This window comes from Rutidosis leptorrhynchoides, chromosome 11 (genome assembly GCF_046630445.1).
Source record: "Rutidosis leptorrhynchoides isolate AG116_Rl617_1_P2 chromosome 11, CSIRO_AGI_Rlap_v1, whole genome shotgun sequence".
In the NCBI taxonomy this organism is placed as follows: Eukaryota; Viridiplantae; Streptophyta; class Magnoliopsida; order Asterales; family Asteraceae; genus Rutidosis; species Rutidosis leptorrhynchoides.
The window spans coordinates 275,595,096-275,609,867 of NC_092343.1; positions in this window are offsets into that span (position 1 = coordinate 275,595,096).

Here is a 14,772-nt window from a genome sequence, read left to right on the forward strand (position 1 = left end):
CCATTTCCATTGTGGGATCTCCGGCTGTTGAAGTAACCTAGAAGGTCTCTGATGCTCGGATTTAACCTTCGAGCAAGTCAAACACTTACCAACATAAGTCGCAACGTCCTTCTTGAGATTCGGCCACCAATACTGTTCTTTAAGGTCGTGGTACATCTTGCCCGCTCCAGGATGAATCGAATATCTTGATTTGTGTACTTCATCAAGTATAAGGTTCCGTAGATCTCCATAAAGAGGTACCCAAATTCTTCCGGCATAACATCGGAGTCCAGACTCCCTAACCTCGAATCGAGAGACAAGTATGTTCAAATGTTCGTGAGATATGTTCTCCTCCTTGAGAGCCTCATCTTGGGCTACTCGGATCTGACTGTTGAGGTTCGAATGGATGGTGATGTTCAGAGCCCTAACACGAAGAGGTACCGTACTCTCCTTTCGGCTTAAAGCGTCAGCTACAACATTGGCCTTGCCAGGGTGATAGCGAAGTTCACAGTCGTAGTCGTTGAGCATCTCGATCCATCGACGCTGTCTCATATTCAGTTGCTTCTGATCAAAGATGTGCTGGAGGCTCTTGTGGTCGGTGAAGATAGTGCTCTTAGTTCCATACAAATAGTGTCTCCACAATTTGAGCAAAGACAACGGCTCCAAGTTCAAGATCGTGAGTAGTGTAGTTCCGCTCGTGAATCTTCAGTTGGCGGGAGGCATAGGCAATAAACTTTAATCGTTGCATTAGTACACAACCAAAACCACTCTTCGATGCATCACAATAAACAACGAAATCATCACTGCCTTCGGGAAGTGATAGGATAGGTACGGTGGTTAACTTCTTCTTCAAAGTTTGAAATGCTGATTCGTGTGCGGGTTCCCAAATGAACTTCTTACCCTTGTGAGTCAGTGCGGTCAAAGGACGCGCAATAAGAGAGAAACCTTCGATAACCCTTCGATAATAACCGACGAGACCTAGGAATTGGCGAATGTGAGTTGGAGTAGTGGGGGTCTCCCACTTGCTGATGGCTTCAATCTTGGCGGGATCAACTTTGATACCCTGGTCGCTCACAACATGACCTAGAAATTGAACTTCCTTCAACCAAAAATCGCACTTGGAGAATTTAGCGTAAAGTTTCTCTTATCTCAAGAGTTCAAGTACTAGTCGGAGGTGTTGCTCATGTTCTTCTTCGCTCTTAGAGTAGATGAGGATATCATCTATGAAGACGATGACAAACTTGTCCAAATACGGCTTGCAGACACGATTCATGAGGTCCTTGAACATGGCAGGTGCATTGGTCAATCCGAATGGCATCACGAGAAACTCATAATGACCATAACGAGTTCTAAATGCAGTCTTCATCACGTCACTTTCCTTCACCCTCAGCTGGTGATATCCGGATCGCAAATCGATCTTTGAGTAAACGCTCGATCCTTGTAGTTGATCAAAAAGATCATCAATTCGTAGAAGAGGATACCGATTCTTAATAGTCAATTTGTTGAGTTCACGGTAGTCGATACACATACGGAAGGATCCATCCTTCTTCTTCACAAACAACACAGGTGCGCCCCAAGGCGAAAAGCTTGGTTGGATAAATCCACGGTCAAGTAGTTCTTGTAGTTGGCTTTGTAATTATTGCATCTCGGAAGGTGCGAGTATATAAGGTGCGCGAGCTACAGGTGCAGCTCCTGGCACTAAATCAATCTGAAACTCTACGGCTCTCTGCGGCGGCAATCCAGGCAATTCCTCTGGGAAGACATCGGAAAATTCGTTCACAATTCGAACGTCGTTCACGCTCTTCACCTTAGTTTCTACCGCTTTCACATGTGCTAGGATAGCAAAACGTCCCTTCTTCATAATCTTTTGCGCTTTCAAGCAACTAATGAGGTTCAACTTCGAGGTACATCTCTCTCCATAGATAACCAGTGGTTCGCCATCTCCTTGTGGTATGCGAAGTGCTTTATCTCCACAGATAATATCGGCCTTTATCTTGCTCAACCGATCCATACCAACGATCACGTCAAAGCTTCCCAGTTTGATAGATATCAAATCAATTTCGAAATCTGCACCAGCTATGTTGATAATAGCTCCACGACTAATATGGTCAACTTTCTCAAGTTTTCCATTGGCGACCTCGACAAGCATACTCTCTTTTAACGGGATTAATGACCAATTAATCTTATTGCAAAAATGTCTACATACATAACTTCTATCCGCACCAGTATCAAACAAGACAGAAGCTAAAAGATTGTTGATTGTGAATATACATGTTACCAAGTTGGGGTTATCGCGTGCATCCCTTGCATTAACATTAAAAGCTCTACCACGGGGTGGCCCACCATCTTTTCGCTTGTTGGGGCATGCGTTTCTGAAATGGCCCGTCTGTCCACATTCGTAGCACTTCTTAGGTCCATTGGTGTTCGGCTTCCCATTCAAAGTGGTGACCTTGCAGTCTTTCCCGATATGCCCAGCCCGTTGGCACTTCTCGCAGACAACATTGCAATACCCAGTGTGGTGTTTGTAACACCTCTTGCATTGTGGTAAGGTTCCTTTATAGTTACGGTTGGAGTTGGTGTTGTTGTTGGGGTTTCCACCGTTGTTGTGCCTCTTGGCAGGGGTCTGGTCATAGGTTCTCCCCCTGTTGTTGTGGTGGTTGTTGTTGTTGTTGTTATTATCCCACTTTCGCTTTTCGCTACTACCAGCTTCAAACTTAGCCTTCTCCGGCTCATCAATAAGAATCTGATTCATGAGGGTATGCGCCATGCGCATTGCTTCAGGAACATTTGGTAGTTTGGACGATGTAGCGTTTCCCTTGATGGACTTAGGGAGTCTCCAGAAGTATCTCTCCATACGCTTGAATTCCGGTGTGACCATTGTCGGGCACATAAGAGCTAACTCAAGAAACCTCCTGCTGTAACCATCAAGGTCGTTCCCAACGGCCTTTAACTGCATAAATTTGATTTCCATCTTCTGAATTTCGGTTCTCAGACAATACTCATCAATCATTGCAGCCTTTAATTCCTCCCATGGCGTAGCATACGCCTCGTCAATGCCTTTTACTTGAGCTAACGTGTTCCACCATGTTAGCGCGCCGTCAGATAGCGTGCATGAAGCAAACTTAGTCTTATTATCCTCCGAACAGTTACTAACTCGGAATACTGATTCAAGTTTCTCGAACCATCTGGTGAGACCAACTGAAATGTCCCGTTCTTATTGATTAAAAACGTTCCATATTAATTGATTTCGTTGCGAGGTTTTGACCTCTATATGAGACGTTTTTCAAAGACTGCATTCATTTTTAAACAAACCATAACCTTTATTTCATCAATAAAGGTTTAAAAAGCTTTACGTAGATTATCAAATAATGATAATCTAAAATATCCTGTTTACACACGACCATTACATAATGGTTTACAATACAAATATGTTACAACAAAATAAGTTTCTTGAATGCAGTTTTTACACAATATCATACAAGCATGGACTCCAAATCTTGTCCTTATTTAAGTATGCGACAGCGGAAGCTCTTAATAATCACCTGAGAATAAACATGCTTAAAACGTCAACAAAAATGTTGGTGAGTTATAGGTTTAACCTATATATATCAAATCGTAACAATAGACCACAAGATTTCATATTTCAATACACATCCCATACATAGAGATAAAAATCATTCATATGGTGAACACCTGGTAACCGACAATAACAAGATGCATATATAAGAATATCCCCATCATTCCGGGACACCCTTCGGATATGATATAAATTTCGAAGTACTAAAGCATCCGGTACTTTGGATGGGGTTTGTTAGGCCCAATAGATCTATCTTTAGGATTCGCGTCAATTAGGGTGTCTGTTCCCTAATTCTTAGATTACCAGACTTAATAAAAAGGGGCATATTCGATTTCGATAATTCAACCATAGAATGTAGTTTCACGTACTTGTGTCTATTTTGTAAATCATTTAAAAAACCTGCATGTATTCTCATCCCAAAAATATTAGATTTTAAAAGTGGGACTATAACTCACTTTCACAGATTTTTACTTCGTCGGGAAGTAAGACTTGGCCACTGGTTGATTCACGAACCTATAACAATATATACATATATATCAAAGTATGTTCAAAATATATTTACAACACTTTTAATATATTTTGATGTTTTAAGTTTATTAAGTCAGCTGTCCTCGTTAGTAATCTACAACTAGTTGTCCACAGTTAGATGTACAGAAATAAATCGATAAATATTATCTTGAATCAATCCACGACCCAGTGTATACGTATCTCAGTATTGATCACAACTCAAACTATATATATTTTGGAATCAACCTCAACCCTGTATAGCTAACTCCAACATTCACATATAGAGTGTCTATGGTTGTTCCGAAATATATATAGATGTGTCGACATGATAGGTCGAAACATTGTATACGTGTCTATGGTATCTCAAGATTACATAATATATAATACAAGTTGATTAAGTTATGGTTGGAATAGATTTGTTACCAATTTTCACGTAGCTAAAATGAGAAAAATTATCCAATCTTGTTTTACCCATAACTTCTTCATTTTAAATCCGTTTTGAGTGAATCAAATTGCTATGGTTTCATATTGAACTCTATTTTATGAATCTAAACAAAAAAAATATATGTTTCTAGTCGAAAAAATAAGTTACAAGTCGTTTTTGTAAAGGTAGTCATTTCAGTCGAAAGAACGACGTCTAGATGACCATTTTAGAAAACATACTTCCACTTTGAGTTTAACCATAATTTTTGGATATAGTTTCATGTTCATAATAAAAATCATTTTCTCAGAATAACAACTTTTAAATCAAAGTTTATCATAGTTTTTAATTAACTAACCCAAAACAGCCCGCGGTGTTACTACGACGGCGTAAATCCGGTTTTACGGTGTTTTTCGTGTTTCCAGGTTTTAAATCATTAAGTTAGCATATCATATAGATATAGAACATGTGTTTAGTTGATTTTAAAAGTCAAGTTAGAAGGATTAACTTTTGTTTGCGAACAAGTTTAGAATTAACTAAACTATGTTCTAGTGATTACAAGTTTAAACCTTCGAATAAGATAGCTTTATATGTATGAATTGAATGATGTTATGAACATCATTACTACCTTAAGTTCCTTGGATGAACCTACTGGAAAAGAGAAAAATGGATCTAGCTTCAATGGATCCTTGGATGGCTCAAAGTTCTTGAAGCAAAATCATGACACGAAAACAAGTTCAAGTAAGATCATCACTTGAAATAAGATTGTTATAGTTATAGAAATTGAACCAAAGTTTGAATATGATTATTACCTTGTATTAGAATGATAACCTACTGTAAGAAACAAAGATTTCTTGAGGTTGGATGATCACCTTACAAGATTGGAAGTGAGCTAGCAAACTTGAAAGTATTCTTGATTTTATGAAACTAGAACTTTTGGAATTTATGAAGAACACTTAGAACTTGAAGATAGAACTTGAGAGAGTTCAATTAGATGAAGAAAATTGAAGAATGAAAGTGTTTGTAGGTGTTTTTGGTCGTTGGTGTATGGATTAGATATAAAGGATATGTAATTTTGTTTTCATGTAAATAAGTCATGAATGATTACTCATATTTTTGTAATCTTATGAGATATTTCATGCTAGTTGCCAAATGATGGTTCCCACATGTGTTAGGTGACTCACATGGGCTGCTAATAGCTGATCATTGGAGTGTATATACCAATAGTACATACATCTAAAAGCTATGTATTGTACGAGTACGAATACGGGTGCATACGAGTAGAATTGTTGATGAAACTGAACGAGAATGTAATTGTAAGCATTTTTGTTAAGTAGAAGTATTTTGATAAGTGTATTGAAGTCTTTCAAAAGTGTATAAATACATATTAAAACACTACATGTATATACATTTTAACTGAGTCGTTAAGTCATCGTTAGTCGTTACAAGTAAGTGTTGTTTTGAAACCTTTAGGTTAACGATCTTGTTAAATGTTGTTAACCCAATGTTTATAATATCAAAAGAGATTTTAAATTATTATATTATCATGATATTATGATGTACGAATATCTCTTAATATGATATATATACATTAAATGTCGTTACAACGATAAACGTTACATATATGTCTCGTTTCAAAATCATTAAGTTAGTAGTCTTGTTTTTACATATGTAGTTCATTGTTAATATAATTAATGATATGTTTACTTATCATAATATCATGTTAACTATATATATAACCATATATATGTCATCATATAGTTTTTTTACAAGTTTTAACGTTCGTGAATCACCGGTCAACTTGGGTGGTCAATTGTCTATATGAAACATATTTCAATTAATCAAGTCTTAATAAGTTTGATTGCTTAACATGTTGGAAACATTTAATCATGTAAATATCAATCTCAATTAATATATATAAACATGGAAAAGTTCGGGTCACTACAGTACCTACCCGTTAAATAAATTTCGTCCCGAAATTTTAAGCTGTTGAAGGTGTTGACGAATCTTCTGGAAATAGATGCGGGTATTTCTTCTTCATCTGATCTTCACGCTCCCAGGTGAACTCGGGTCCTCTACGAGCATTCCATCGAATCTTAACAATTGGTATCTTGTTTTGCTTAAGTCTTTTAACCTCACGATCCATTATTTCGACGGGTTCTTCGATGAATTGGAGTTTTTCGTTGATTTGGATTTCATCTAACGGAATAGTGAGATCTTCTTTAGCAAAACATTTCTTCAAATTCGAGACGTGGAAAGTGTTATGTACAGCCGCGAGTTGTTGAGGTAACTCAAGTCGGTAAGCTACTGGTCCGACACGATCAATAATCTTGAATGGTCCAATATACCTTGGATTTAATTTCCCTCGTTTACCAAATCGAACAACGCCTTTCCAAGGTGCAACTTTAAGCATGACCATCTCTCCAATTTCAAATTCTATATCTTTTCTTTTAATGTCAGCGTAGCTCTTTTGTCGACTTTGGGCGGTTTTCAACCGTTGTTGAATTTGGATGATCTTCTCGGTAGTTTCTTGTATAATCTCCGGACCCGTAATCTGTCTATCCCCCACTTCACTCCAACAAATCGGAGACCTGCACTTTCTACCATAAAGTGCTTCAAACGGCGCCATCTCAATGCTTGAATGGTAGCTGTTGTTGTAGGAAAATTCTGCTAACGGTAGATGTCGATCCCAACTGTTTCCGAAATCAATAACACATGCTCGTAGCATGTCTTCAAGCGTTTGTATCGTCCTTTCGCTCTGCCCATCAGTTTGTGGATGATAGGCAGTACTCATGTCTAGACGAGTTCCTAATGCTTGCTGTAATGTCTGCCAGAATCTTGAAATAAATCTGCCATCCCTATCAGAGATAATAGAGATTGGTATTCCATGTCTGGAGACGACTTCCTTCAAATACAGTCGTGCTAACTTCTCCATCTTGTCATCTTCTCTTATTGGTAGGAAGTGTGCTGATTTGGTGAGACGATCAACTATTACCCAAATAGTATCAAAACCACTTGCAGTCCTTGGCAATTTAGTGATGAAATCCATGGTAATGTTTTCCCATTTCCATTCCGGGATTTCGGGTTGTTGAAGTAGACCTGATGGTTTCTGATGCTCAGCTTTGACCTTAGAACACGTCAAACATTCTCCTACGTATTTAGCAACATCGGCTTTCATACCCGGCCACCAAAAATGTTTCTTGAGATCCTTGTACATCTTCCCCGTTCCAGGATGTATTGAGTATCTGGTTTTATGAGCTTCTCTAAGTACCATTTCTCTCATATCTCCAAATTTTGGTACCCAAATCCTTTCAGCCCTATATCGGGTTCCGTCTTCCCGAATATTAAGATGCTTCTCCGATCCTTTGGGTATTTCATCCTTTAAATTTCCCTCTTTTAAAACTCCTTGTTGCGCCTCCTTTATTTGAGTAGTAATGTTATTATGAATCATTATATTCATAGATTTTACTCGAATGGGTTCTCTGTCCTTCCTGCTCAAGGCATCGGCTACCACATTTGCCTTCCCCGGGTGGTAACGAATCTCAAAATCGTAATCATTCAATAATTCAATCCACCTACGCTGCCTCATATTCAGTTGTTTCTGATTAAATATGTGTTGAAGACTTTTGTGGTCGGTATATATAATACTTTTGACCCCATATAAGTAGTGCCTCCAAGTCTTTAATGCAAAAACAACCGCGCCTAATTCCAAATCATGCGTCGTATAATTTTGTTCGTGAATCTTCAATTGTCTAGACGCATAAGCAATCACCTTCGTTCGTTGCATTAATACACAACCGAGACCTTGCTTTGATGCGTCACAATAAATCACAAAATCATCATTCCCTTCAGGCAATGACAATATAGGTGCCGTAGTTAGCTTTTTCTTCAATAACTGAAACGCTTTCTCTTGTTCATCATTCCATTCAAATTTCTTCCCTTTATGCGTTAATGCAGTCAAGGGTTTTGCTATTCTGGAAAAGTCTTGGATGAACCTTCTGTAGTAACCAGCTAGTCCTAAAAACTGGCGTATGTGTTTCGGAGTTTTCGGGGTTTCCCACTTTTCAACAGTTTCTATCTTTGCCGGATCCACCTTAATACCTTCTTTGTTCACTATGTGACCGAGGAATTGAACTTCTTCCAACCAAAATGCACACTTTGAAAACTTAGCGTACAATTCTTCCTTCCTCAATACTTCTAACACCTTTCTCAAATGTTCACCGTGTTCTTGGTCATTCTTTGAGTAAATAAGTATGTCATCAATGAAAACAATGACAAACTTGTCAAGGTATGGTCCACACACTCGGTTCATAAGGTCCATGAACACAGCTGGTGCATTAGTTAAACCAAACGGCATGACCATAAACTCGTAATGACCGTAACGTGTTCTGAAAGCAGTCTTTGGAATATCATCTTCTTTCACCCGCATTTGATGATACCCGGAACGTAAGTCAATCTTTGAATAAACAGACGAGCCTTGTAGTTGATCAAATAAGTCGTCGATTCTCGGTAGTGGGTAGCGGTTCTTGATGGTAAGTTTGTTCAACTCTCGGTAGTCGATACACAACCTGAATGTACCATCTTTCTTCTTGACAAACAAAACAGGAGCTCCCCACGGTGATATGCTTGGTCGAATGAAACCACGCTCTAAAAGTTCTTGTAATTGGCTTTGCAGTTCTTTCATCTCGCTGGGTGCGAGTCTGTAAGGAGCACGAGCTATTGGTGCAGCTCCTGGTACAAGATCTATTTGAAATTCAACGGATCGATGTGGGGGTAATCCCGGTAATTCTTTCGGAAATACATCGGGAAATTCTTTTGTAATGGGAACATCATTGATGCTCTTTTCTTCAGTTTGTACTTTCTCGACGTGTGCTAGAACAGCATAGCAACCTTTTCTTATTAGTTTTTGTGCCTTCAAATTACTAATAAGATGTAGCTTCGTGTTGCCTTTTTCTCCGTACACCATTAAGGGTTTTCCTTTTTCTCGTATAATGCGAATTGCATTTTTGTAACAAACGATCTCCGCTTTCACTTCTTTCAACCAGTCCATACCGATTATCACATCAAAACTCCCTAACTCTACTGGTATCAAATCAATCTTAAATGTTTCGCTAACCAGTTTAATTTCTCGATTCCGACATATATTATCTGCTGAAATTAATTTACCATTTGCTAATTCGAGTAAAAATTTACTATCCAAAGGCGTCAATGGACAACTTAATTTAGCACAAAAATCTCTACTCATATAGCTTCTATCCGCACCCGAATCAAATAAAACGTAAGCAGATTTATTGTCAATAAGAAACGTACCCGTAACAAGCTCCGGGTCTTCCTGTGCCTCTACCGCATTAATATTGAAAACTCTTCCACGGCCTTGTCCATTCGTGTTCTCCTGGTTCGGGCAATTTCTAATAATGTGGCCTGGTTTTCCACATTTATAACAAACTACATTGGCATAACTTGCTCCGACACTACTTGCTCCGCCATTACTCGTTCCGACACCATTTGTTCCTTTCGTTCTATTAACCCCTGGTCCGTAGACATCACACTTCGCCGCGCTATGACCATTTCTTTTACATTTGTTGCAAAATTTGGTGCAGAACCCCGAGTGATTCTTTTCACACCTTTGGCATAGTTGCTTCTGATTGTTGTTGTTGTTGCGGTTATTATTGTTGTTGGGATGATTGTTGTAGTTGCTGTTGTTGTTGTTGTTGTTGTTGGGCCGTTTGTTGTAGTTGCGATTGATTTTGCGATTGTTGGGATAATTGTTGCGATTATTGTTGTAATTGATGTTGTTGTTGTATTGGTGATTCTTATCACCGTTTTCCTCCCACTTTCTTTTGACTTGCTTCACATTGGCCTCTTCAGCAGTCTGTTCTTTAATTCTTTCTTCAATCTGGTTCACTAGTTTGTGAGCCATTCTACATGCCTGTTGTATGGAGGCGGGCTCGTGTGAACTTATATCTTCTTGGATTCTTTCCGGTAATCCTTTCACAAAAGCGTCGATCTTCTCTTCCTCATCTTCGAATGCTCCCGGACACAATAGGCACAATTCTGTGAATCGTCTTTCGTACGTGGTAATATCAAATCCTTGGGTTCGTAACCCTCTAAGTTCTGTCTTGAGCTTATTGACCTCGGTTCTGGGACGGTACTTCTCGTTCATCAAGTGCTTGAATGCTGACCACGGTAGTGCGTACGCATCATCTTGTCCCACTTGCTCTAGATAGGTATTCCACCATGTTAACGCAGAACCTGTGAAGGTATGCGTAGCGTACTTCACTTTGTCCTCTTCAGTACACTTACTTATGGCAAACACCGATTCACCCTTCTCGGTCCACCGTTTCAATCCGATTGGTCCTTCGGTTCCATCAAATTCCAAAGGTTTGCAGGCAGTGAATTCTTTGTAGGTGCATCCTACACGATTTCCTGTACTGCTAGATCCAAGGTTATTGTTGGTATGTAGCGCAGCCTGTACTGCGGCTATGTTTGAAGCTAGAAAAGTACGGAATTCCTCTTCATTCATATTCACGGTGTGTCGAGTAGTCGGTGCCATTTCCTTCAAAATAGTTAAATGGAACAAGTTAATCATACAGAATATTAAGAGTAGTTAATAGTATTTCGTAGCATAATATGAACTCATTTATAAAAGCTTTTTCTTCATATTAGCGTTTTATAAGTTTAAATTCGGGTAGTACCTACCCGTTAAGTTCATACTTAGTAGCTAATATACAATTCAACTACTACAATTCTATATGAAAAACTGATTATAATAATATTTCGCGTTCAAACTTTTATACAATATTTTACGAACTTACAATACCGCTTATTTTACATAAAGCATGAAATATAGCACACAATAACTTTGATACAAGATAGTTGTGAAGACAATTCTAGCTAGTACACAAGTCGTTCAGCAAAGGCAATAAAGACACGTAATTCATACGTCCAGAAACAAGTCATGCATTCTGGTTTTACTAGGACTACTTCCCATCCTTGGTCTTGTGCAACATAACCGTTATGGCCGTTGATAAGACAGCGTGTTGTAACGTCATCAAAGGGACGAGGGTTACGTAATGTCCAACAGTCCCGTAATAATCTAAAAACCTCATTTCTTACCCCAATTACCGACTCCGTCACTTGTGGAAACGTTTTGTTTAATAGTTGTAGCCCGATGTTCTTGTTCTCACTTTGGTGAGAAGCGAACATTACTAATCTGTAAGCATAACATGCTTCTTTATGTTGCATGTTAGCCGTTTTTTCTAAATCACGAAGTCCAATATTCGGATATATTGAGTCAAAATAATTTCTTAACCCGTTGCGTAAAATAGCATTTGGGTTCCCCGCAATATATGCGTCAAAGTAAACACATCGTAACTTATGGGTTTCCCAATGTGATATCCCCCATCTTTCAAACGAAAGTCTCTTATAAACCAAGACATTCTTGGAACGTTCTTCGAATGTCTTACAAACTGATCTCGCCTTAAATAGTTGTGCCGAAGAATTCTGGCCGACTCTAGACAAGATTTCATCAATCATGTCTCCGGGTAGGTCTCTTAAAATATTGGGTTGTCTATCCATTTTGTGTTTTTAAACTGTAAAATAGACAAGAGTTAGATTCATAAAAAAAAAGACTTATTAATACAAGCAATTTTTACATATATCATAAAGCATAAGAACACTATATTCCATATATTACACCACACGAATACAACTATCTTATTCCGACTCGCTCGTTTCTTCTTCTTCGGTTTTGGTTCGTTTTTCCAAGTTTCTAGGGATATATGATGTTCCCCTAATACGAGCCGTCGTTGTCCACATTGGTTTAGAAAAACCTGGTGGTTTAGAGGTTCCCGGGTCATTGTTACAACTTAAGGACTTCGGGGGTTGACGATACATATAAAGTTCATCGGGGTTGGAATTAGATTTCTCTATTTTTATGCCCTTTCCCTTATTATTTTCTTTTGCCTTTTTAAATTCAGTTGGGGTAATTTCTATAACATCATCGGAATTCTCGTCGGAATCCGATTCATCGGAGAATTGGTAATCCTCCCAATATTTTGCTTCCTTGGCGGAAACACCATTGACCATAATTAACTTTGGTCGGTTGGTTGAGGATTTTCTTTTACTTAACCGTTTTATTATTTCCCCCACCGGTTCTATTTCTTCATCCGGTTCCGATTCTTCTTCCGGTTCCGCTTCTTCTTCCGGTTCCGACTCTTCTTCCGGTTCCTCTTCGGGAACTTGTGAATCAGTCCACAAATCATTCCAATTTACATTTGACTCTTCATTATTATTAGGTGAGTCAATGGGACTTGTTCTAGAGGTAGACATCTATCACATAATATCAAACACGTTAAGAGATTAATATATCACATAATATTCATATGTTAAAAATATATAGTTTCCAACAAAAATGTTAAGCAATCATTTTTAAAGAAAACACGGTCGAAGTCCAGACTCACTAATGCATCCTAACAAACTCGATAAGACACACTAATGCAAATTTTCTGGTTCTCTAAGACCAACGCTCGGATACCAACTGAAATGTCCCGTTCTTATTGATTAAAAACGTTCCATATTAATTGATTTCGTTGCGAGGTTTTGACCTCTATATGAGACGTTTTTCAAAGACTGCATTCATTTTTAAACAAACCATAACCTTTATTTCATCAATAAAGGTTTAAAAAGCTTTACGTAGATTATCAAATAATGATAATCTAAAATATCCTGTTTACACACGACCATTACATAATGGTTTACAATACAAATATGTTACAACAAAATAAGTTTCTTGAATGCAGTTTTTACACAATATCATACAAGCATGGACTCCAAATCTTGTCCTTATTTAAGTATGCGACAGCGGAAGCTCTTAATAATCACCTGAGAATAAACATGCTTAAAACGTCAACAAAAATGTTGGTGAGTTATAGGTTTAACCTATATATATCAAATCGTAACAATAGACCACAAGATTTCATATTTCAATACACATCCCATACATAGAGATAAAAATCATTCATATGGTGAACACCTGGTAACCGACAATAACAAGATGCATATATAAGAATATCCCCATCATTCCGGGACACCCTTCGGATATGATATAAATTTCGAAGTACTAAAGCATCCGGTACTTTGGATGGGGTTTGTTAGGCCCAATAGATCTATCTTTAGGATTCGCGTCAATTAGGGTGTCTGTTCCCTAATTCTTAGATTACCAGACTTAATAAAAAGGGGCATATTCGATTTCGATAATTCAACCATAGAATGTAGTTTCACGTACTTGTGTCTATTTTGTAAATCATTTAAAAAACCTGCATGTATTCTCATCCCAAAAATATTAGATTTTAAAAGTGGGACTATAACTCACTTTCACAGATTTTTACTTCGTCGGGAAGTAAGACTTGGCCACTGGTTAATTCACGAACCTATAACAATATATACATATATATCAAAGTATGTTCAAAATATATTTACAACACTTTTAATATATTTTGATGTTTTAAGTTTATTAAGTCAGCTGTCCTCGTTAGTAATCTACAACTAGTTGTCCACAGTTAGATGTACAGAAATAAATCGATAAATATTATCTTGAATCAATCCACTACCCAGTGTATACGTATCTCAGTATTGATCACAACTCAAACTATATATATTTTGGAATCAACCTCAACCCTGTATAGCTAACTCCAACATTCACATATAGAGTGTCTATGGTTGTTCCGAAATATATATAGATGTGTCGACATGATAGGTCGAAACATTGTATACGTGTCTATGGTATCTCAAGATTACATAATATATAATACAAGTTGATTAAGTTATGGTTGGAATAGATTTGTTACCAATTTTCACGTAGCTAAAATGAGAAAAATTATCCAATCTTGTTTTACCCATAACTTCTTCATTTTAAATCCGTTTTGAGTGAATCAAATTGCTATGGTTTCATATTGAACTCTATTTTATGAATCTAAACAAAAAAAATATAGGTTTCTAGTCGAAAAAATAAGTTACAAGTCGTTTTTGTAAAGGTAGTCATTTCAGTCGAAAGAACGACGTCTAGATGACCATTTTAGAAAACATACTTCCACTTTGAGTTTAACCATAATTTTTGGATATAGTTTCATGTTCATAATAAAAATCATTTTCTCAGAATAACAACTTTTAAATCAAAGTTTATCATAGTTTTTAATTAACTAACCCAAAACAGCCCGCGGTGTTACTACGACGGCGTAAATCCGGTTTTACGGTGTTTTTCGTGTTTCCAGGTTTTAAATCATTAAGT